Raw genomic sequence first — 22,947 nt, 5'->3', positions numbered from 1 at the left:
CAGGTCTAATAGAATGATTTTCTCATCAATGTGTGTTGTAAAAAGAGATCTTCACCTTAAACCGAGTCCCATACTCAAACAAAAAGAAGGGAGATATTTTCTCTAAAGTACATTAAATTTGGTTACAAGTTTTAATACTTTAGATCAGTGGTTCTCAACTCCTGTCCCAAGACCCACCAACAGGCCAGATTTTAAGTATTACCTTGGGGAAATGCAGAATACTGCAATCACTGAGCAGCAAATTATATCACCTGTGATGTATTTCAGTTTTCTTGCAAACCTGGCCTGTTAGTGGGTCCTGAGGACAGGAGTTGAGAACCACTGCTTTAGATCTTTTTCTTGCGTAGAAGGATAGATTGGTCATCTGATGGTGGTGGTGACATTTTCAAGATGCAGCAGCAGATGTGGAAAAAGAAATAAGCAGCAGCAGAGAGATCCTTGCACTGTTCTCAGGTACAGCTTCCTCTCCAGCAAGGAGAACAGCTAATAGAAAAGAAGTGACATCACCAAATCTCACTCCAAAATTCATGATCTAAGATGGTCAGCTCCAGCCAAGGATTATTGCAATGACAGTGCACTGCTCACTCCCACCCAAAGCAATGCCCCCAACTTATCCAACCCACAAAAGGGCTTAAAGTGATGAAAAAAAAAAATCAAAAATAAACAAGCATGTCATACTTACCTGCTTTTTAAACAGGTTTTGCACAGAGCAGCCCCGATTCTCCTCTTCTGGGGTCTCACGCCTGCGCTCCCGGCTCCTTCTGAGTACCCCCATAGCAAGCCACTTACTATGGGGGCACTCATGCAGACTCGATTCCGAGCCGCGTTGTGTGCGTCTATTGACACACATAGTGCAGCTCAGCGCCGGTGTTGCCCACGCTCTCTGTCCACAGGATGTGATTGACAGCAGCAGGAGACAATGGCTGCCACTGCTGCTAAACCTTCTGTGAGAAAATGAGAAAAAGCAACACTGCTGCAGACGGGCACAGTGCTGGATTGAGAGAGGGCTCAGGAAAGAGTTAGTGGGGGGCTGGAGCTGACATAGAAAGTTTTTTTTTAACTTAATCCAGAGAATGCATTAAGGTAAAAAAAACGTCCACCTTTATAACCACTCTAATAATGATTAAGTTCTGTAATGGGTGAAACATAGCTTTGGGTGTGAGGGAGTTTACTGTCATCGCAATACACCTTGGCTGGAGCCGATTGACTTTGGCAGCTTGTTATTTAGATGGTGGATTACAGTGGAGCAAGAGCGGACTGCAGGGCCTGAACACCAGACTGATTTCTAAGAATGGAGGAGGATACAGGCTGGTCTATGAGCAGTGAAAGGGATTGGTTTCATCCAAATTTCATGGGACTTTGGCTGGCCATAGAGAGATCAAAATTTGGCCAGTTCAGCAGGGATTGGTCGAATTTCGATCCATGTTCAGGCACTGATATTGTACTGAAGTCAATCTATTGATAAACTGCTGTACAAATCGCACTGTCAGATTTTTCCCCCACTTGATCAATGCTGCAGGCTATAGCCTGCAAAGCTGCTCAGTATATTCTGATGGTGGGGAAGTTTCCCAGCTGTCAGAATACAATAGCTCAGGAAGGAGGAATCCCCCATCCAGCTCGAGCCATTTTTTTCATTCAAGCTTCTGGTTGAACAAAAAAAATTGACTCATCTAGGAGCTGCTTAACAGTCAGAGGCAGTGGTGCCATAGATTATGATCTCACACTGTAGATATACAGCTGTGAGGCTGCAGAACAGGAGTGCCTAGGCACAGTGACAGGTCAGGAAGTGCACTGGTATTCCTCAGGGGAAATTGAAAGCAAGAAATTAGAAGTGTACAGCCTAAATATGCCCTTCACTATAGCCACTAAGAAAATATCAAATCTCCCCTTTTGAGCCTAGGGCCCATTTATCGGGAACCTGTACTCTGCCCATTTGGGCAGCGTTTAAGGATGTTAGATCCTTAAAATGCATACAGGTTGCTACCTTGTTGCAAAGAAATGTAAAAAATATTTAAATTGCATTTAGAACTTTAGAAGCTTCTCAAACTAATTTTTAATCAAAACAGAGTTCTTCTTTAGCTCTAACATTACACAGCACTCCAACCTCTTGTGAATGACAATCACCCATATGCAAAATGATCATGCATCTGTAGGAACATTGTGACACCATCTTTCCTAATCAAATGGATTTCTTAAAATGGCTTCATTTTAAAAGTGAATGTTCATCAAGTTTTCGTCATGGTCAGTCAACAAAACTGCTGTGCCAAAGTTGGATCTTCTCATGTCACCAAATAGCCAATGCCTACAGACAGTACATAAGCATCAGCCAACCCAGCCAGTTATGATCAGATTGGACAATCCTTCAGCATAGCTTCCTTGGCTGAAGAATTCGTACACCAGATTTCTACTGTTTTGACCCCTGGCTTGGCCCCGAGCCATGGGTCATATGGTGTGCCCTGTTCTTCACCCATAAATTTAAAGTGAACTTGTGATAAGGCCGTGAACATACAAGTATGTAGACCTACAAGTAGCATGGGAGCTTTAAAAAAAAAAAAAAAAAAAAAAAAAGAAGAAGAAGTCCTTACTGACCACTGTAGCTACAGGCATTATGGATCAATAAGTTCACAGTAGAAGCACTGTAGTCACTGCTTGAATCACTACTGGGAGGAGGAAGCAGGATAAGTTAAGCATTTGAGTTACTGCAAGGAGGGGAAATATGAGGGGGAGCTGAGCTGTGCCGAGTCAATGCTGAAAGAGGGAGCAGAGCTGTGCCGAGTCAATGCTGAAAGAGGGAGCAGAGCTGTGCCGAGTCAATGCTGAAAGAGGGAGCTGAGCTGTCCCGAGTCAATGCTGAAAGAGGGAGCAGAGCTGTCCCGAGTCAATGCTGAAAGAGGGAGCAGAGCTGTGCCGAGTCAATGCTGAAAGAGGGAGCAGAGCTGTCCTGAGTCAATGCTGAAAGAGGGAGCAGAGCTGTCCCGAGTCAATGCTGAAAGAGGGAGCAGAGCTGTGCCGAGTCAATGCTGAAAGAGGGAGCGGAGCTGTGCCGAGTCAATGCTGAAAGAGGGAGCTGAGCTGTCCCGAGTCAATGCTGAAAGAGGGAGCAGAGCTGTGCCGAGTCAATGCTGAAAGAGGGAGCAGAGCTGTGCAGAGTCAATGCTGAAAGAGGGAGCTGAGCTGTCCCGAGTCAATGCTGAAAGAGGGAGCAGAGCTGTCCCGAGTCAATGCTGAAAGAGGGAGCAGAGCTGTCCCGAGTCAATGCTGAAAGAGGGAGCAGAGCTGTGCCGAGTCAATGCTGAAAGAGGGAGCAGAGCTGTGCAGAGTCAATGCTGAAAGAGGGAGCTGAGCTGTCCCGAGTCAATGCTGAAAGAGGGAGCAGAGCTGTCCCGAGTCAATGCTGAAAGAGGGAGCGGAGCTGTGCCGAGTCAATGCTGAAAGAGGGAGCAGAGCTGTGCCGAGTCAATGCTGAAAGAGGGAGCGGAGCTGTGCCGAGTCAATGCTGAAAGAGGGAGCAGAGCTGTGCAGAGTCAATGCTGAAAGAGGGAGCAGAGCTGCCGAGTCAATGCTGAAAGAGGGAGCAGAGCTGCCGAGTCAATGCTGAAAGAGGGAGCGGAGCTGCCGAGTCACTGCTGGAACAGGATGCAGGCGTAGCTGAGCTGCTAATAAGTAAACATTATTGCTTTTGCTGTGAACTTTCAGGGTAAATTGCTCTACAATGCCTTCAGCAACAGAGGTCACAGAGGGCTCCTTCTAAAGCTTCTTAACGTTGTCTTAGGAATACGTTAATACTCAAATGTCCACGGCCTGGCCGTAGATTCACTTTAAACACATACTCTCAGCCAATCCAAACATGCGAGAAGGAAAAAAAGATCCTTTGTATGAAAGATCTCACAGGCGACACATCCAACCATCATCCACATGTCTGTAGGGAGCTTAATATTTGCTGAAATCTACTTATAAGCTCCAGATGCGATAAGCCATGAACAGTGAGTGGACACGGCTGAGATCTTTCACCAGAATCCCTGCACAGCAATGTTAGCACTGCTTTAACTGGAAGGGATCCAGCAGGAAAAATGCAATACAAAATCCCTGGGGAACCTGTGTTTTTCCACACAGAACATTAGCTCACAGGAACCGCATTACCGCTCGCTAAACCAAAGGACAAATCCCAAATCGACCAGGGAAATGCAAGCACTTACATTTTTTATTTCACTGTAAAAAAAAAAAAACCAAAAACATTATGAGTGAAACTTTCTCTTGCACTCATTTAATTCGTTTTCTGACAAAAAAAACCAAAAAATAGAAAACGTATATTTTTTAAAAATTAAAAAAAAAAAAAAACCTGAAGCATTGTTTCATCAATCTTACTGCTTAAGTAGTTTTATTTGCAAAGCAGTTAGGTTCACTGGTCATGGCTATCTGCCAGCACTGGGTATGGTCCCTGACAGCTCCCCCTACAAAGGCTCTCTACTATGTCAACACCACTCCCCCACCACCACTAGGAAATGTCACCGACCTGCAGAACGGTCCTTCCTGCCCTGCCAATGTAATGTGCCAATTATGGTGAGGCTACAAAACCCCTCACTGGTCAAACTGATAAAAAGAACAAAGTACACTTCGGTATTTTTTTACATTTCTACACCTTCTTAAGTCGAACTCCTACAAAAAAAAGTTCCTCAATCAACTTTTGTGTGGATCCCACATTAGAGAATGGCAACTTTTGTTAGTTTTCTAGCCTCTGGGTCGAGAGCCAACCCAGCACTGTCCAAAAGTCCTAAAAAGTTGTACACATGAGCTGAATATCAGGTTCAAAAGAAACCGTCCTGCATTTGGCCCGGGGAGTACAGCAGCCGGTCCAGCTTCTGTCGAAGTGGCATGACCGAAAAGGTCTGCTAATCGGCATCTGATCAGCCAATGGCTGAGAGCGCTGACCTGTGTGTTATGGCGAGGGGGCTATCCTCCTGTCAAAACACAATAGCTCAGCGGGGGAGATCGCTGCACTAACATTGGATTCTCAGTACAGGATCTCCCTCCTGAGCTCTTCAGTTTATTTTCCCGTTCAGCTCGTTGGGTTGAACGAAAAAAAAAAAAACACGCTGTGTACGAGGCTTAAGTAAAGCCAAAATATTTTTTTTTTTTCCATTTTTGGTTTGGGAGCCAGCGAGTCCAGTCAAGTAGCCACTAGGACAGGAGTGTCCAACCTTCTGACCTTCCTGGGCTACATTGGAAAAAGAGTAATTGTCTTGGGCTGCACATAAAATACACTAACAATTAGCCGAAAAGTCGGGCAGATCACAAGTTTTTTTTTTTTTTTATAAACAAACTTTTTTTATAGAAGTAAAAAAAGAAGGCAACATAAAACTAGTGTGATATTTGACACGGTCAACATCAACATCTGGTTCAATGGAAGTAGCAATGCTCAATGAATTCTCAAGGTGCTGATCAGATATTTTGGTTCTAATTTTGCCCTTCTTGTGCTTCATCGTGCAAATAGTTGCTCACAAATGGAGGTGTGCCGAAAACCGAAGACATAAGGCTTGATTGTGTAGAGTGAGAGATTTTTCTTTGGGAAGATAAAAACTTATAAAAGTCCAGTAGAGTCCAGGAAAGAGACGCTGTCAAATTTTTCTTTGGCTGCATGTGTTCGCTAAGTGTAAATGCATAAAAAAAAAAAAAAAATCAACCTTTTCAAAAAAGTTTACAAATTTGTGTTGGGCCGCATTCATAGCCGTCCTGGGCTGCAGGTTAGATGCCCCTGCACCAGGACATTTGTACAGAATAGGGAACTGCTTATGCTATCGATTTGTGATCCATTATAGTGCGTGCATCCTACAATCCTTGGTTCCATGTAGGATGCCTCTATTCATCATTCCCCAGCTTCCCCCTCCAAGCCTCCTACCTTCCCCCTTAAATAAAAGTACTGAGCCAACAGTTCTATAGCTTCCGTTTTCAGATGTTCAGAACTGATTATTAGGTCACCAAGCAATCAAAGGTCTCTCTGCAACAAAGATCAATTGGTAGAGGCCTTTGATCACTTTGAGATGAAAGAATCGGCAACCATTGCCAGAAAGAGGTTACCATCTGCCATCAGAACACAAGATCTTGCATGGAGCGGCGGTGCTAGTTCTGTATTTAGTTGATAAAAGAAACCTCCGATGGGAGAAATAAGGAGGCTTTCACTGCTGACCGTCTCCTTAAAATGTTAGTTGACTTACCATCTCCAACTTAAATGCTTCTCAAGTCGCTGACCTGGAACAAGAATGCTCATCAAGAACATCAGAGCTACCGATCTAGATACTTGTTTCACGTTAGTGACGCAAAAAAAAAAAAAAAAGAAGATTCAACATATACGGCCAGGCAGCTAGCATTTGTTTTTTGAAGGAGAGGTCAGAAAAAGAGGCACACCCCAGGTATTCTGCATGGTTTGCACATGCAAGGCAAAGCAGCAGGGTCACCTCAATACTGGTCATTACGCTGGTCTATACTTCTTTATCTATTACAATCAATTATACAGCGCCTCCTTCGTTCCCCTGCCCTGGGAGAGTTAAGTGACATAGCAGGTACTTCAAGGTATGGAGAATCAGGAATCATACACTCACTTCCCTCTTCCTCACAGCATTGGTGTTTGGCTATCGGTCACTAAACACCCAGCACTATCAAATGGGGAGCGGGGAGGAAATTCTCTGCCCTGGGTATGCTCTGACCAGGACTGACCTAGAACATCTTGCTCCAGCAAGCAAGATAGGCAGTTGTTGAGTAAAGGGAAGGGAGTATATACAATCAAGGGGGTTGGTACGGAACATATTGTTTTGCAGGGGATGCTGAAAAGCAGAATTTGCAAAACACTTGTCTACCTCGGCCGACCATAAACGACTAGAATTAATGTTCATATGCAGCCTCCAGCTCGCACGCGCCTTCTCAGGAGAAAAAGTCAAGTCAATCAGCAGGAACCCACTATTGTCTTCCCTTGGGAAAGGCCAGAAGCACCAGAGAGATCTCTGGAGTGACCTTCACTATTTCTATAGGAACCAGCATGAACAATCGCCCAATTTTTGTAAACAATTTGTCATTTGAAAGATCTTTTGGTGGTTGGATCGTGCAAAAGCAGCCATCACTAAGTGTTTGTATGCAATTCTACGGGCTCTGTATTCAACAATGGGATGGGGAAACCAGGACGCTGTAGAAAGATGCAAGGTAGAACCTTCAAAAGTAAAAAACACATCAATTATCCTACTCTATTTTGCGTTTCCAATCTATTTTTTTTCCAATTAAATAAAAAAAAAAAAAAAAACATGAAATCACCACGCATCATTGACTGCACAAAAAGTCTAGCGAGTATTTCAGAACAAGGAGAAAAACAAAAACATTAAACAATCCCCGAGTTCTTAATTAGAACATCACAACAGAGAATCATCAAGACATTGGATGACCCATATGGGAGTCCAATTGACACTTGTTAATGTTACCACAGCATCAAACAGCACTCCCAGAAGGCAACCACACCTAGTATATAACCCAAAGCGGCCGTCAGTTGGCCATGGAAGTTCCTCAAAGTCTCGGCAAAGACAGGAAGAAAATAAAATAAAGAAGCGAAAAAAGGTAACAGCAGCGAGCGCCCCCACCAATCCCGACAGACTTCCACACTAGGTTAGCTAGTAGTGCCCATCAGGTATTTGATCCAAGGGTCCCCGTGTGTTTTTTTTTTTTTTCAATAAAAGGCATCTTATCTTAGAGTAAAGCAGAGTGATAGATGCTCACTGATCATGACATCCTAGCCTTAAATAGGTCACATTGGCACATATGGGACTTCCACAATCTGGCTATAGTGATTCTAGCAGCCACAAAGATAAAAGCTATCAAACTTTTTGGGGGCCCTGGGGTCCCCTCCACCCGGGGGGGGGGCGCTAAGTAATTCCTGCTGTGGAGAGTTGATGAGGTTGACGGACATAAGAAAGTAAATTAAATTACAGGTACGAACCCAAAATCTTTTGACTTTTGGACATGACCACCATATGTGGAAGGCTGTACCAGCCTTCCGGCAACCTCAACACAGTGGGGAGAGGCACCCGGGGCCACGTACCACTTAGAAGCACTTTGTAGTGTTAATAATATTGTATTCCATTTGAAAAGCAAAGTGTATGTAAATCAACAATGTTTCCTTTTGGTCTGTTTGGCAATATACCATTAAAAGTGTATTGTTTGATATCTGTGAAAAAGAAAACCTGTTGATCCTGCCAGAGAGATTGGGCGAGCTCTTAACTCAAGTCCTTTTACAAGGGTGGTAACATTTAGCCACCCCACCCCCAGGGGAGATTATACATCAAAATACCATGCTGCACCGCTTGGCACACAGTTAGTGCATGGTCCCCCCCTCACTTTATTGTGTGTTTTTGGCAATTACTTGACATGTTGGGTTAAATTTGCCACACCAGGAAGCATCGGACACCAACAATGTCTACGGACCTGAGCAACCGCCAATTTAATTTGCAGATAGGCAGCTTGGAGGCAGTGAAGTTGAGGAATCAGCAGCCTGATTTTACTGCCCCTTTGCCATCTGTGTGAACATCATTCTAAGCTGGGCATCGATGGATTAAATTCATCTGGTTCAGCAGTAACCAACCAAAAGTTGATCCTTGTGAGGCTATGCCAGTTCGGCTTAAGGTGGATCATTAGACTTTTGTTGAACAGACTTGTCAGAAAAGGTTTCTCAATCAGCTAGCTGTAGCTGCTGAACAGTATATTCTGACAGCCGTGCTGTCATAAAACTATGTCCCAGTGAAGAGGATTCCTCTATCCACCTTGCCTGAAGAGATGGAGAAATCAATATGTGTTTTTCAGCCTGCTGGCTGAACAATATAAAGAAAAAAAAAAAAAAAAAAAAAAAAAAAAAAGCGTACACCCTATGGCCATTTTTATTGTAGGGAGCCGGCAGAAGTGCTGCTGGCACAATGAAATCCCAAAGGAGCCCTGTCCGGGTCAACCCTGTGGACCACAGAACACCTTTTTTTTTTTTTTTTTTTTTTTTTTTTTTCACGAGAAGCGATGGTGGAGTTCTGTTGTCCTAACACACTTAATCTACTGAGTGACAACGTTGCTTTATAGATATTGTACAACGAGTGAGCATTGTCACCCTAGGACAGGAAGTGTGTTTCTGCCAGGATCACCAAGGGAAAACAAAAGCAAAAAATTAAATGCAGCCACCCCATTAATTGACTGGTAAGCCGCAACATATTCCTTTGTTTTTGGCTTTAGATACACTTAAAAAAAAAAAAAAAAAAGACCTCCATCAGAAAAAGCATTAAATTAAAGCCAGAGACATTCCTGGAGTCAGGTAGCAAACACGTCTGGAATATTTAAAAAAAAAAAAAAAAAAATACGCTGCTTTCGACTTGGGGTTGGCAGTCGTTTTTATTGAGGTCAATGCATGCTAATCTTCTCTGGCTCCTTCCAAGATCCTTTTGGCTCCCAGATCTGACTAATGGGCTCTGCAAATCGCTATTATTTTGTCCACTTAATGCAACCCCCACACACTTCTTTATTTAAGCACTTGCTATAGGCGCTGCCTTTTATTGATGCGACTGTGACACAGCGTGCTGGAAATGCAGACGTGCCATTGCAGTCCTCTTTAATGTTCAGCAGGGGGGCGGCGGGGTGGGGGGGCTAATTCCCCTTTACGAGCCCACTGCATTGAACAATACATGCAAAGGGTGATGGAATGTTGGAGATCTACCCTGAAAAAGGGCTGAGACTTTATTGCAGACCTGCACACAGGGAGCCAGGGTGTGAAGCTTCTTGCCATTCTTCTCTGTCCTTGCATGACCCCTTAGCAAGAGAGAATTTCCTGTCACTCGATCTGCAGCTTATTAGATGAACGCTGCTCTATGGCCGAGGGGGGGGGGGGAATGGCTGATCACAAAAAAACTTCTAGAACCGAGCGGGAACGGGATGTGAGCACAGGCTGACCGCATTATAGAACACATTTACCAGTTAACCCCATTCTGCCTATTGTGAGCCTTCCGCTTCTTATGTTTGAATGTTTATTACAGCCTAAAGCAGATCTAAACCAAGTCACTAAAATCTCATAAGCTTTAACAGGTTAGGCCTTATGTACTCTGCAGATTGTAAACTCACATTTAGGTAGAGTTGGGTGTTTTTTTTTTTTTTCAGCAGCCCCTGAACTCTCCTCAATGTTATCTTTATAGTAGGTTGGAGGCAGTTGAGGTTACTGGCATTTTTTTTAAAGCAGATAAATCGTGTTCAGGACTGTAGTTTACTGGCATTTTAAATGCCAAATGATTGTAACCGCGGTAACCTGTGTTTTTAAAAAAAAAATGAAGGAAGGAGGAAAAAGGAGGGAGGGAGGGAGGGAGGAAGGAGGAAAAAGGAAGGAGGGAGGCAAACGGAGGGAGGGAGGGGAAGGGAAGGTAGGAAGGAAGGAAAGAGAGGAAAAGAGAGAAAAAAAAGGGAGGGAGGAAAAAGGAGGAGCGAGGAAGGGGAGAGGAAGGAGGGAGGAAGGAGGGAGGAAGGAAGGAAAGAGGAGGAAGGAAAGAGGAGGAAGGAAAGAGGAGGAAGGAAAGAGGAGGAAGGAAAGAGGAGGAAGGAAAGAGGAGGAAGGAAAGAGGAGGAAGGAAAGAGGAGGAAGGAGGGAGGAAGGAAAGAGGAGGAAGGAAAGAGGAGGAAGGAAAGAGGAGGAAGGAAAGAGGAGGAAGGAAAGAGGAGGGAGGAAGGAAAGAGGAGGGAGGAAAGAGGAGGGAGGAAGGAAAGAGGAGGAAGGAGGGAGGAAGGAAAGAGGAGGAAGGAGGGAGGAAGGAAAGAGGAGGAAGGAGGGAGGAAGGAAAGAGGAGGAAGGAGGGAGGAAGGAAAGAGGAGGAAGGAGGGAGGAAGGAAAGAGGAGGAAGGAGGGAGGAAGGAAAGAGGAGGAAGGAAGGAAAGAGGAGGAAGGAAGGAAAGAGGAGGAAGGAGGGGAGGAAGGAAAGAGGAGGAAGGAAAGAGGAGGAAGGAAAGAGGAGGAAGGAGGGGAGGAAGGAAAGAGGAGGAAGGAGGGGAGGAAGGAAAGAGGAGGAAGGAAAGAGGAGGAAGGAAAGAGGAGGAAGGAAAGAGGAGGAAGGAGGGGGGAAGGAAAGAGGAGGAAGGAGGGGGGAAGGAAAGAGGAGGAAGGAGGGGGGAAGGAAAGAGGAGGAAGGAGGGGGGAAGGAAAGAGGAGGAAGGAGGGGGGAAGGAAAGAGGAGGAAGGAGGGGGGAAGGAAAGAGGAGGAAGGAGGGGGGAAGGAAAGAGGAGGAAGGAGGGGGGAAGGAAAGAGGAGGAAGGAGGGGGGAAGGAAAGAGGAGGAAGGAGGGGGGAAGGAAAGAGGAAGAAGGAGGGGGGAAGGAAAGAGGAGGAAGGAGGGGGGAAGGAAAGAGGAGGAAGGAGGGGGGAAGGAAAGAGGAGGAAAAAGGGGGAAGGAAAGAAGAGGAAAAAGGGGGAAGGAAAGAGGAGGAAAAAGGGGGAAGGAAAGAAGAGGAAAAAGGGGGAAGGAAAGAAGAGGAAAAAGGGGGAAGGAAAGAAGAGGAAAAAGGGGGAAGGAAAGAAGAGGAAAAAGGAGGGAGGGAAAGAGGAAAAAGGAGGGAGGGAAAGAGGAAAGAGGAGGGAGGGAGGAAAGAAAGAAAGAAAGAGGGAGGAAGGAAAGAAAGAAAGAAAGAAAGAAAGAGGGAGGGAGGGAGGAAAGAAAGAGGAGGGAGGGAGGGAGGGAGGGAGGGAAGAAAGAGGAGGGAGGGAGGGAGGGAGGAAAGAAAGAGGAGGGAGGGAGGGAGGGAGGGAGGGAGGGAGGGAGGGAGGAAAGAAAGAGGAGGGAAGGAGGGAGGGAGGAAAGAAAGGGGAGGGAGGAAAGAAAGGGGAGGGAGGAAAGAAAGGGGAGGGAGGAAAGAAAGGGGAGGGAGGAAAGAAAGGGGAGGGAGGAAAGAAAGGGGAGGGAGGAAAGAAAGGGGAGGGAGGAAAGAAAGAGGAGGGAGGAAAGAAAGAGGAGGGAAGGAGGGAGGAAGGAGGAGCAAGGAAAAAGGAGAAAGGAGGAAGGCAAACGGAGGGAGGGAGGGGAAGGGAAGGTAGGAAAGAAATAAAGAGAGGAAAAGAGGAAAGAGGAGGGAGGGAGGGAAAGAGGAGGGAGGGAAAGAGAAGAGAGGGAGGGAAAAGGAGGAAAAAGGGAGAAAAAAAAGGAGGAAGGAAAAAGGAGGGAGGAAAAAGAAGGGAGGGAGGGAGCGAGGAAAAAGGAGGAGCGAGGAAGGGGGGAGGAAAGAGGGAGGAAGGAAAGAGGAAAAAGGAGAGAGGAGGAAGGAGGGAGGAAAAAGGAGAGAGGAAAGAGGAAAAAGGGGGAAGGAAAGAAGAGGAAGGAGGGAGGAAGGAAAGAAGAGGAAGGAGGGAGGAAGGAAAGAAGAGGAAGGAGGGAGGAAGGAAAGAAGAGGAAGGAGGGAGGAAGGAAAGAAGAGGAAGGAGGGAGGAAGGAAAGAAGAGGAAGGAGGGAGGAAGGAAAGAAGAGGAAGGAGGGAGGAAGGAAAGAAGAGGAAGGAGGGAGGAAGGAAAGAAGAGGAAGGAGGGAGGAAGGAAAGAAGAGGAAGGAGGGAGGAAGGAAAGAAGAGGAAGGAGGGAGGAAGGAAAGAAGAGGAAGGAGGGAGGAAGGAAAGAAGAGGAAGGAGGGAGGAAGGAAAGAAGAGGAAGGAGAGAGGAAGGAAAGAAGAGGAAGGAGAGAGGAAGGAAAGAAGAGGAAGGAGAGAGGAAGGAAAGAAGAGGAAGGAGAGAGGAAGGAAAGAAGAGGAAAAAGGGGGAAGGAAAGAAGAGGAAAAAGGGGGAAGGAAAGAGGAAAAAGAAGGGAGGGAGGAAAAAGAAGGGAGGGAGGAAAGAAAGAGGAGGGAGGGAGGGAGGAAAGAAAGAAAGAGAACGGAGGGAGGGGAGGAAAGAAAGAAAGAGAACGGAGGGAGGAAAGAAAGAGAACGGAGGGAGGGGAGGAAAGAAAGAGAACGGAGGGAGGGAGGAAAGAAAGAGAACGGAGGGAGGGAGGAAGGAGGAGCGAGAAAAAAGGAGGAAGGCAAACGGAGGGAGGGGAAGGGAAGGTAGGAAGGAAGGAAAGAAATAAAGAGAGAGAGGAAAAGGGAGGAAAGAGGAGGGAGGGAGGGAAAGAGTTGGGAGGGAAAGAGGGGAAAAAAAAAAGGAGGAAGGAGGAAGGAGGGAGGGAGGAAAAAGGAGGAAGGAAAAAGGAGGGAGGAAAAAGGAGGAGCGAGGAAGGGGGGAGGAAAGAGGAGGAGCGAGGAAGGAGGGAGAAAAGAGGAAAAAGGGGGAAGGAAAGAGGAAAAAGGGGGAAGGAAAGAGGAAAAAGGGGGAAGGAAAGAGGAAAAAGGGGGAAGGAAAGAGGAAAAAGGGGGAAGGAAGGAAAGAAAGAGGAGGGAGGGAGGGAGGAAGGAAAGAAAGAGGTGGGAGGGAGGGAGGAAAGAAAGAGGAGGGAGGGAGGGAGAGAGGAAAGAAAGAGGAGGGAGGGAGGGAGAGAGGAAAGAAAGAGGAGGGAGGGAGAGAGGGAGGAAAGAAAGAGGAGGGAGGGAGAGAGGGAGGAAAGAAAGAGGGAGGGAGGGAGAGAGGGATGAAAGAAAGAGGAGGGAGGGAGAGAGGGATGAAAGAAAGAGGAGGGAGGGAGAGAGGGATGAAAGAAAGAGGAGGGAGGGAGAGAGGGATGAAAGAAAGAGGAGGGAGGGAGAGAGGGATGAAAGAAAGAGGAGGGAGGGAGAGAGGGATGAAAGAAAGAGGAGGGAGGGAGAGAGGGATGAAAGAAAGAGGAGGGAGGGAGAGAGGGATGAAAGAAAGAGGAGGGAGGGAGAGAGGGATGAAAGAAAGAGGAGGGAGGGAGAGAGGGATGAAAGAAAGAGGAGGGAGGGAGAGAGGGATGAAAGAAAGAGGAGGGAGGGAGAGAGGGATGAAAGAAAGAGGAGGGAGGGAGAGAGGGATGAAAGAAAGAGGAGGGAGGGAGAGAGGGATGAAAGAAAGAGGAGGGAGGGAGAGAGGGATGAAAGAAAGAGGAGGGAGGGAGAGAGGGATGAAAGAAAGAGGAGGGAGGGAGAGAGGGATGAAAGAAAGAGGAGGGAGGGAGAGAGGGATGAAAGAAAGAGGAGGGAGGGAGAGAGGGATGAAAGAAAGAGGAGGGAGGGAGAGAGGGATGAAAGAAAGAGGAGGGAGGGAGGGATGAAAGAAAGAGGAGGGAGGGAGAGAGGGATGAAAGAAAGAGGAGGGAGGGAGAGAGGGATGAAAGAAAGAGGAGGGAGGGAGAGGGGGAGGAAAGAAAGAGGAGGGAGGGAGAGGGGGAGGAAAGAAAGAGGAGGGAGGGAGAGAGGGAGGAAAGAAAGAGGAGGGAGGGAGAGAGGGAGGGAGGAAAGAAAGAGGAGAGAGGGAGAAAAGAAAGAGGAGAGAGGGAGAAAAGAAAGAGGAGAGAGGGAGGAAAGAAAGAGGAGAGAGGGAGGAAAGAAAGAGGAGAGAGGGAGGAAAGAAAGAGGAGAGAGGGAGGAAAGAAAGAGGAGAGAGGGAGGAAAGAAAGAGGAGAGAGGGAGGAAAGAAAGAGGAGAGAGGGAGGAAAGAAAGAGGAGAGAGGGATGAAAGAAAGAGGAGAGAGGGAGGGAGGAAAGAGGAGAGAGGGAGGGAGGAAAGAAAGAGAAGGGAGGGAGGGAGGGAGGAAAGAAAGAGAAGGGAGGGAGGGAGGGAGGAAAGAAAGAGGAGGGAGGGAGGGAGGGAGGGAGGGAGGGAGGGAAAAGAAGGAGCGAGGAAAAAGTAGAAGCAAGAAAAAAGGAGGAGGGAGGAAAAATGAGGAGGAGGGAGGAAAAATGAGGAGGAGGGAGGAAAAAGGAGGGAGGAAAAAGGAGGAAGGTGGAAGGAGGAAGGAGGAAGAAGGAGAAGGAAAAAGAGAGGAAGTTGAAGGGAAAAAGGAGGAAAGAGAAGCGAGGAGGAAGAAAAACAAACTGAATACACTGGAAACTTCTAAAACTCTATACCCAGAGGAAAGCAAAATAAAAACCATGGTCCAGTTTGCTACAATAGGAGAAAAAATTAAATAAATCTCTTGTTCCCCTAAGGCACTGATCGCCAGCGTAAGGAGGCCCTTCTCTCACTGATCATTAACCTAAGGAAGCATGTTACTGGCCACCAACAAAAAGGGCCATGTCTCAATTGACCATCAATATATGTAGATATTTTTCCACTGATCACCAATGTGAGGGAGCACTACAGTTTTCCTCGTCTTTTTTCTGGCCATGATTATCCCAAATAAGGGACAGTTGGAAGATATGGATTTGACTTGGCAGCAACCATACAGAACTGAAATACAAATATTGGGAGGAATGTAAATCTGGTCACCTCAGTGCCATGCAAACAATTTTATTACCCATCCAAGTTAATATTGGCAGTCTCAGCACACATTGCTTGCTGTAAGCGAGCACTGCATGGATGAGATGGAAGTGAGGCTTGCAGAGATTTCTAATGCTCATTTCCTAAAGGCAGAACTGTTGGCGCTGTGCCTGACCCAGAACATGCGTGGAGCTATACACTAATGCAGGGTGTCACCAGGCGAGCGGGAGTCAATCTAGAAGCTGCCGTCAGTTTAACAGCCCTGGGTTATATAATGCGGGGCCACAGAAACAAGAAACGTCACTGCCGAATTAACATAACTCCCCAAATAGTCAATAAAAGCCCAAAAGCACCTTTTCGGTCTCTGAAATACTTTCTGTAGTTTACATTCTCAAGTGAATCCCAACTAAATAATATTTAGCTTCTTTTGTGCACCAGGCACATTTTTTTTTCCTTTAGATCAATTATTAGTTTTCATCTTTTAAATACGTCCCAGTGCTGCCAATCTCTGGTCTACATGTGTTATCTCCTTTTCTTATAGCGAGCTTCCTGATGCACCCTGCCTGTGCAATGTGAATTAAGACAGCCATTGAAACCTCCATTAGAAACTTTGCCTTGTTTTGTACTTATTTAAAGAAAGAAAAAAAAAATCATGATTAACCACTTGAAGACCAAGCCTATTCTGGAACTTTTTGTTTACAAGTTTAAATTAGTATTTCTTGCTAGAAAACTACTTGCTAGAACCCCCAAACATTATATAAATTTTCTTTTAGCAGAGACCCTAGAGAATAAAATGGAAATTATTGCAATATTTTAGGTCACACAGTATTTGACCAGAGGTCTTTCAAATGCAATTTTTTTTTTAAATGCACTTAAATGAATTTAAAAAACAAACAAACAAAAAAAAACTACACCACACAATAGTAACCAATTTTTTGTATAATGTGAAAGGTATCTCGTTACTCAGCATAACAACATCTAACATGTCATGCTTTAAATGCTTTTATTCAGAGTTATACAGAGGAGGTAGGCTCGGATCACACAGGGGCAACCACACTTACAGCGCGACTTTGCAAGGCAATTTGGAGGCGACTTCAGCGTGACTTTGCGCAATGTACAACGCGAACTAAAGTTGCCTCCAGGACAGGCGACTTTGGCTGTGGCCAATCACAGAATAATCAGCTCTGTGGGAGGGAGGGAGGGGGTTGCCTGGGCAAACGTGGGAATTGCCTGTGTAAATTATTTTCTTTTTCCTGTAAAGTCGCTTCAATATAGATGGAGATCCGACTTGGAGGCGACTTCCATTGAAATCTATGGGTACATGTTGCCTAGAAGTAGTCTTGAAGTAGTACAGGAACCTTTTCTGAAGTCGGAGCAACTTCAGTAGTGTACATTAAGACGGATCCATTCACTTCAATGGAATTTCTTATGTCCAGCGACTTGGGGCAACTTGAAGTCTGACAAGTCGGATCCCAAGTTGCTGTAGTGTGAACCGGCACTTAGTGTGCTAGATTTATTATTGCTCTCCCTCTAATCGTCGCAGTGATACCTCACATGTGTGGTTTAAACACCGTTTACATATGTGGGTGTGACATACATATGGGTTCGTTTCTGCACTTGGCCACGGAGGTATGGGGTGCTTTGAATTTTTTCACTGTCCCTTTTTTTTTTTTTTTTGGTCACTTTTTTTCCTATTACAAGTTATGTAAACATCCCTTGTAATAGAAATAAGGATGACAGGTCCTCTTTATTGAGAGATCTGGGGTCAAAAAGATACCAGATCTCTCATTTACCTTTAAAAGCAGAAATAATTTTTTTTTTTTTTTGCATTTTTACCTAAAAAAAAATAAAAATAATAATAAATGTATTTTTGCCCAAGAACTGGAAGTGACTTCAGACTTCGCTCATGTCCTCCAAGAACATAGAGACGAGTGTTGGCCATCTTGGCTTCACTTGCCTTCCTACTCAGCAAACGGACGTGGATCGGATCACTGCCAGGCTTTACAGATGGGTCAGGTAAGCCCGGGAACCCCCCCCCCCCCACCGCTTCTAAAAGTGATCCCATGGCGAATCCGCATGCGGGACCACTTTTATCTTACAGAGAACCGACCATAGTAAAAAAACGATACTGGGTTTATGGCAGTTAGCTGCTGCCATAACACTGGTATTAAACATCAGAGTAATGACATAATTTTACTATAGGCCAGTCGCCAAGCGGTTAAATGTATTTCCAATTGGATGCTCCCTTCTTTAAACGCCCTGCACTGCCCACTGGAGGAGGTGATGTTTAGACAACAGGAGGAAAGGAATACTTCAGAAGAGTGATGATACTTAATCATAGATCAGAATGTAGGAGGAGATGTACAATGATGTATATCTTCATGTGAGACACCGGCCTGCAGTTCTGCAGAATTGGCGTCAATGTGCCAGCATCTTTAATAACTAGTAATCATCACCACACAGGTCATGCCTACAACGCTCATCCCAGATATACAGTTGTGCTCATAAGTTTACATACCCTGGCAGAATTTGGCCATTTTTCAGAGAATATGAATAACACAAACGTTTCCTTTACTCGCGGTATATTACAGGTATCTGTACCCACTTCCGGCATAGATAGCAGAAGAATCTGCGGTTATTTACGCCACTTCCTGCTCCCTCCCCGCTGCCTGCTGGGAAACACACGGGTCCCAGAGGCAGCAGGGACCATCCGTATTGCGCTGCGCGACTCGCGCATGCGCAGTAGGGAACCGGGAAGTGAAGCCGCACGGCTTCACTTCCTGATTCCCTTACCGAAGATGGAGGCGGCAGCACCCGAGGACGGAGAGACGGTTCGGTGCCGACATCGCGGGCGCCCTGGACAGGTAAGTGTCCATGTTTTAAAAGTCAGCAGCTGCAGTATTTGTAGCTGCTGACTTTTAAAAAAAAAATTTTCGGCGGCGCTCCGCTTTAATACCGTGTATTGCCCCCTTTTAACATCAATGACAGCTTGAAGTCTTTTGTTGCATTTGTGGATGTCCTGCTGTGTTTACAAGCATTCAGCCTATTCACAGGAGAGCTTCTTTCACAGTGAATGGGCTGAATGTTTGTAAACACTAGTAATGTTTACACTGCTGATGGCTGTGACAGGTTCATAGTGATTACAAGGTACAGAGCCACTCTGATCGTCTATGTACATCATCACTGGGATCTGAGCAGTCCCAATGACCACTCCGATCACAGCCATTCATGGGAGCAATGGCCCCCTGAGTGTTTTCTGAAGCTCGGTTTATAAATGGCACTACAAAAATATATGTCCACCTCCTGACTCCACAAGGCATTCTATGCATTAAGTGTTAAAAACCTTCTGAGTGCAGCTCCACCCCCCCCTATACTTACCTGAGCCCCATCCAGCAAGGTGCATGAGAGCAGCAGCTCTCTCCTCATTGGCTCACACAGCAGCGGGAGCCATTGGCTCATGCTGCTGTCAATTATAGCCAGTAAGCCAACAAGGAGAGAGAGTGGGGATGGGGCCAAGCCACACTCTGTGGACACAGTACGGCTTGGGAGCAAGCAGCCTGCTATTGGAGGCACTCGGCAGAAGCCAGGACCGCCAGCAGGGGATCCAAAAAGATGAAGATCAGGGCCATTACACAGGGCAGGTAAGTAGAACATTTTTTTAATCTTTCCTTTAGAATCACTTTAAAGTGGTTCTAAGGCAGAATTATTTTTACCTTAATGCATTAAAGTAAAAAAAAAAAAAAAAAAAAAAAAAAACTTCTGCAGGCAGCTCCCTCTCCATCCCTCCAAGCCCCTCCTAAATACTTGCCTGAGCCAGTTCTCGATCCAGTGGTGTACACAAGAGCACATTCTAACACCCCACTGACTCAGATGCAGCCAATGAGGAGGGAGCATGGGGCCGAGGGGCGCTCTGTGTGTCTTATGGACACAGAGTTAGCTTGGGAGCAAGCATGGACTCAGCAGTCGGGAGGAGTCAGGAGCGCCAGCAGGGGACCCGAGAAAAGGAGGATTGGGGCTGTTCTGTGCAAAAGAGTAGTTAAAGTGGTTGAAACCATACTCAATTATCTAGCACTCACCAGTCTGCATTAAAGCAATTAGTTTTTTTTTTTTTTTTTTTTTTTTTTAAATAAGCCATTCTATACTGCATTTCTGAGCGCCACTCGGCACTCATGTGACTGGCTGCTGCTCCCTCTCCTGATCTGACAGGTACAGCAGGAGGGGCCAAGAATCCCTTTGTTGAAGTCAGTCAGGAGGAGGAGAGAGGCAGCTGGTCACATGAGCGCTTATTTTAAATAAAACAGATACACCGGAGATATTGCATTAAGGCAGACAGGTGAGTGCCAGAAAATAACAGTTATTTAAACAGGGGGGGGGGGGGGGGGGCCTGACACAGAGCTGACAGGCAGAGAGGGAGGGGGAGAGGACTAGGAGGAGGAGGACAGAGGAAATAGCGGATGACAGAGGCACTTAAACTGACCACGGTGTCAGGGGTCAGCAGCCATGATAAACCATGGTCAGTTTACAGGGGGGAGGGCAGAACCAGGTGATACAGGGGGGCAAATTATACAGCATAAGCACTGTGCTGTATAGCATGCTTTAAAGGGAACAAGATTTTTTTTTTTAGGGTAACAAACACTTTAAAAGAAGAAGAGGTCCGGCCCCCCACGAAAAATTAAAAGCCAGCAGCTACAAAAATTGCAGCTGCTGACTTTTAATATATGGACACTTACCTGTCCAGGGAGCCTGCGATGTCGGCACCGCAGCCGATCTTCGAATCTGCTGGTGGGTGCAGCCGCAGCCATTGCCGGTAAGGGAACCTGGCAGTGAACACAGCCAAGTCATTACTGCGCATGTGCGAAGCGCGCTGTGCTTTCTAATTGGTCTGGCGGCAGAGGAGGGGGGCCAAACTTCCGTGAGACAGGGCTGCAACCCCCTCTCCCAGAAGTGGGGACGGGTACCTGTCAGAGGGGTGCCAAATGTGGCACTGGAGGGGGGGGGACACTTTTGAGTGGAACTCCGCTTTAAGTATAACATTTTTGTTTTTAAAATTTAACAAAAAAAAAAAAAAAGTTTGTCTTTACAATCACTTTAGGAGCTAAAAGATCAATTACAGGTGGACTGGCCCTTTAAGTGTGTGCATTTAAACAAACATCTGCTTCAAGTCACTAACTTTACAGTCGCCAAAAAAAGACAAAGTCTGCTGTGCCCCGACTTTCGTTTCCTCCTCCAGGACACGACACACAGAAAACCCAGCCAATTCTCGGCACATTTCAGAAACACTTCTGCTATAAGCTTCTAGGATTTCCTGTGCGCTGCGAGTAAATTTGTCACCCGATAATAAAGTTACAAGAAAAAAAAAAAAAAAAAAAAGAAACCAAAAAATGTGGCAATCCACCATGTGCTGAGAGCAGACACTGCAATATGCCGTCTGTCACTTCTTCCAGTTTCAAATGTTTAAGAACCAGCCTGGCTTCCCTCCAGCCCTAACCAGAACTATAATCAGCGGTTCACAATGCTGACCACAAGCAAATACTACGCTCAGTTTCACTTTAGCTTAGGCATAAGGCGAGCTTCTATGACTTGCAGATCTGTGCGAGAACACAAAGCACGAGACTCGGGGAAACAGACGCCCCCCCATTTACTGAGCACCTGCAACTCCAGCATTCCCTGAAACACAATGGCTGCCAGTTCTCCAGGGGAAATGATCAGATACATTTGGTACTGCGCACCTAAAAAGACTTGTGTCTCCTTCTAGAAGATTGATAGGAGTACAGGTACACTTTAAAACAGACCTGCAACACTATTTGTTTACAAATCAGTATTTTATTTTTGCTAGAAAGTAACATAGAACCCCAAACATTATATATATTTTTTTAGCAGAGATCCTAGAGAATAAAGTGACAGTCATTGCAATTTTTTATGTCACACTGTATTTGCGCAACAGTTTTTCAAACACAATAAAAAAAACAAAAAAAAAAACCTTTAACCACTTAAAGACCTTTTTCAGACTCGGTGTTTAAGTTAAAAACACGTTTTATTGCTAGAAAATTAGTTAGAGCCCCCAAACATTATACATTTTTTTTTCTAACACCCTAGAGAATAAAATGGCGGTCATTGCAATACTTTTTGTCACATGGTATTTGCGCAGCCGTCTTACAAGCACATTTTTTTTTTGGGTAAAAAATTCACTTTTTTGAATAAAAAAAATAAGACAAAAGTAAAGTTAGCCCAATTTTTTTATATTGTGAATGATAATGTTACGCCGAGTAAATTGATACCCAACATGTCATGCTTCAAATTTGCGCCCGCTCATGGAATAGCGTCAAACTTTTACCCTTAAAGATCTCGATAGGCAACGTTTAATAAATTCTACAGGTTGCACATTTTGAGTTACAGAGGAGGTCTAGGGCTAGAATTATTGTTCTCGCTCTAACAATCGCGGCGATACCTCACATGTGTGGTTTGACCATCATTTTCATATGCGGGCGCTACTCACGTAGATGTTCGCTTCTGAGCACAAGCTCGTCGGGACAGGGCGCTTTAAAAAAAATTTTCTTCCTTATTTATCTTTTTTTATATTTATTTTTACACCGTTTAAAAAAAAAAAAAAAAAATTGGGTCACTTTTATTCCTATTACAAGGGATGTTTACATTCCTTGTAATAGGAATAAAAGTGACCCAATTTTTTTTTTTGAATGTAATAGAATGAATGAATGTAATAGAAAAAAGCATTACAGGTCCTCTTAAATATGAGATCTGGGGTCAAAAAGTCCCCAGATCTCATATTTGGACTTAAATGCAATAAAAAGAAAAAAAAATTGTCATTTGAAAAAAATGACAACAAAAAATGTGCCTTTAAGATGTATGGGCGGAAGTTACGTTTTGACGTTGCTTCCGCCCTGCTATGGTATGGAGACGGGTGGGGGCCATCTTAGCCTCACTCATAACCATACCCAGCCACGGATAGGACCCGATCGATTCCGCTGCAGCCGACGGCTCCGGTAAGCGGCAGAGGGCACGGGAGAGCGGCGGGAGGGCACTCTCCCGCCACCGATAACGGTGGTCTCGTGGCGACTCCGCCGCAGAGACTCTGCTGCAGAGACCACCATTATCGTTAACCGAACCGCCGCCTGAAGAGATGGATACTACGGTTGTGGCAGCAGTTGCTGCCATTACCGAGATATCCCTCTTTAAAGTCAGGACGTATATAGTCGTGCAGCAGTCAGTAAGTGATTAATGATTTTTAACCACTTCAGCCCCGGGAGGATTTACCCCCTTAATGCTCCGGCCATTTTTTGCGATACGGCACTGCGGTATTTTAACTGACAATTGCGCGGTCGTGCAACGCTTTACCCAAACAAAATTGATGTCCTTTATTCACATAAATAGAGCTTTTGGTGGTATTTGAGCACTTCCGCATTTTTTTTTTTTTTTTGCACTATAAAACAAAAAAACGACGGAATTTTGAAAAAAATAAATAAAAATAAAATAATAAACAATATTTTTTACTTTCTGCTATAAAACATACCCAATATTTTTTTTTTAAATAAAAATCTAAATTTCTTCATCAATTTAGGCCAGTATGTATTCTGCTACATATT

General features: G+C 45.3%; 1 protein-coding gene across 2 annotated transcripts in view; it reads right to left on the bottom strand.

Annotated features, from left to right (window-relative positions):
- The window catches only part of RYBP (RING1 and YY1 binding protein), a 139,292-nt gene that overhangs the window by 66,591 nt on the left and 49,754 nt on the right, over positions 1-22,947 (bottom strand). The window lies entirely within an intron of this gene.

Source organism: Aquarana catesbeiana, linkage group LG07 (assembly GCF_042186555.1).
Source record: "Aquarana catesbeiana isolate 2022-GZ linkage group LG07, ASM4218655v1, whole genome shotgun sequence".
Lineage (NCBI taxonomy): Eukaryota > Metazoa > Chordata > Amphibia > Anura > Ranidae > Aquarana > Aquarana catesbeiana.
This window is presented reverse-complemented; position numbering and strand designations above follow the sequence as displayed.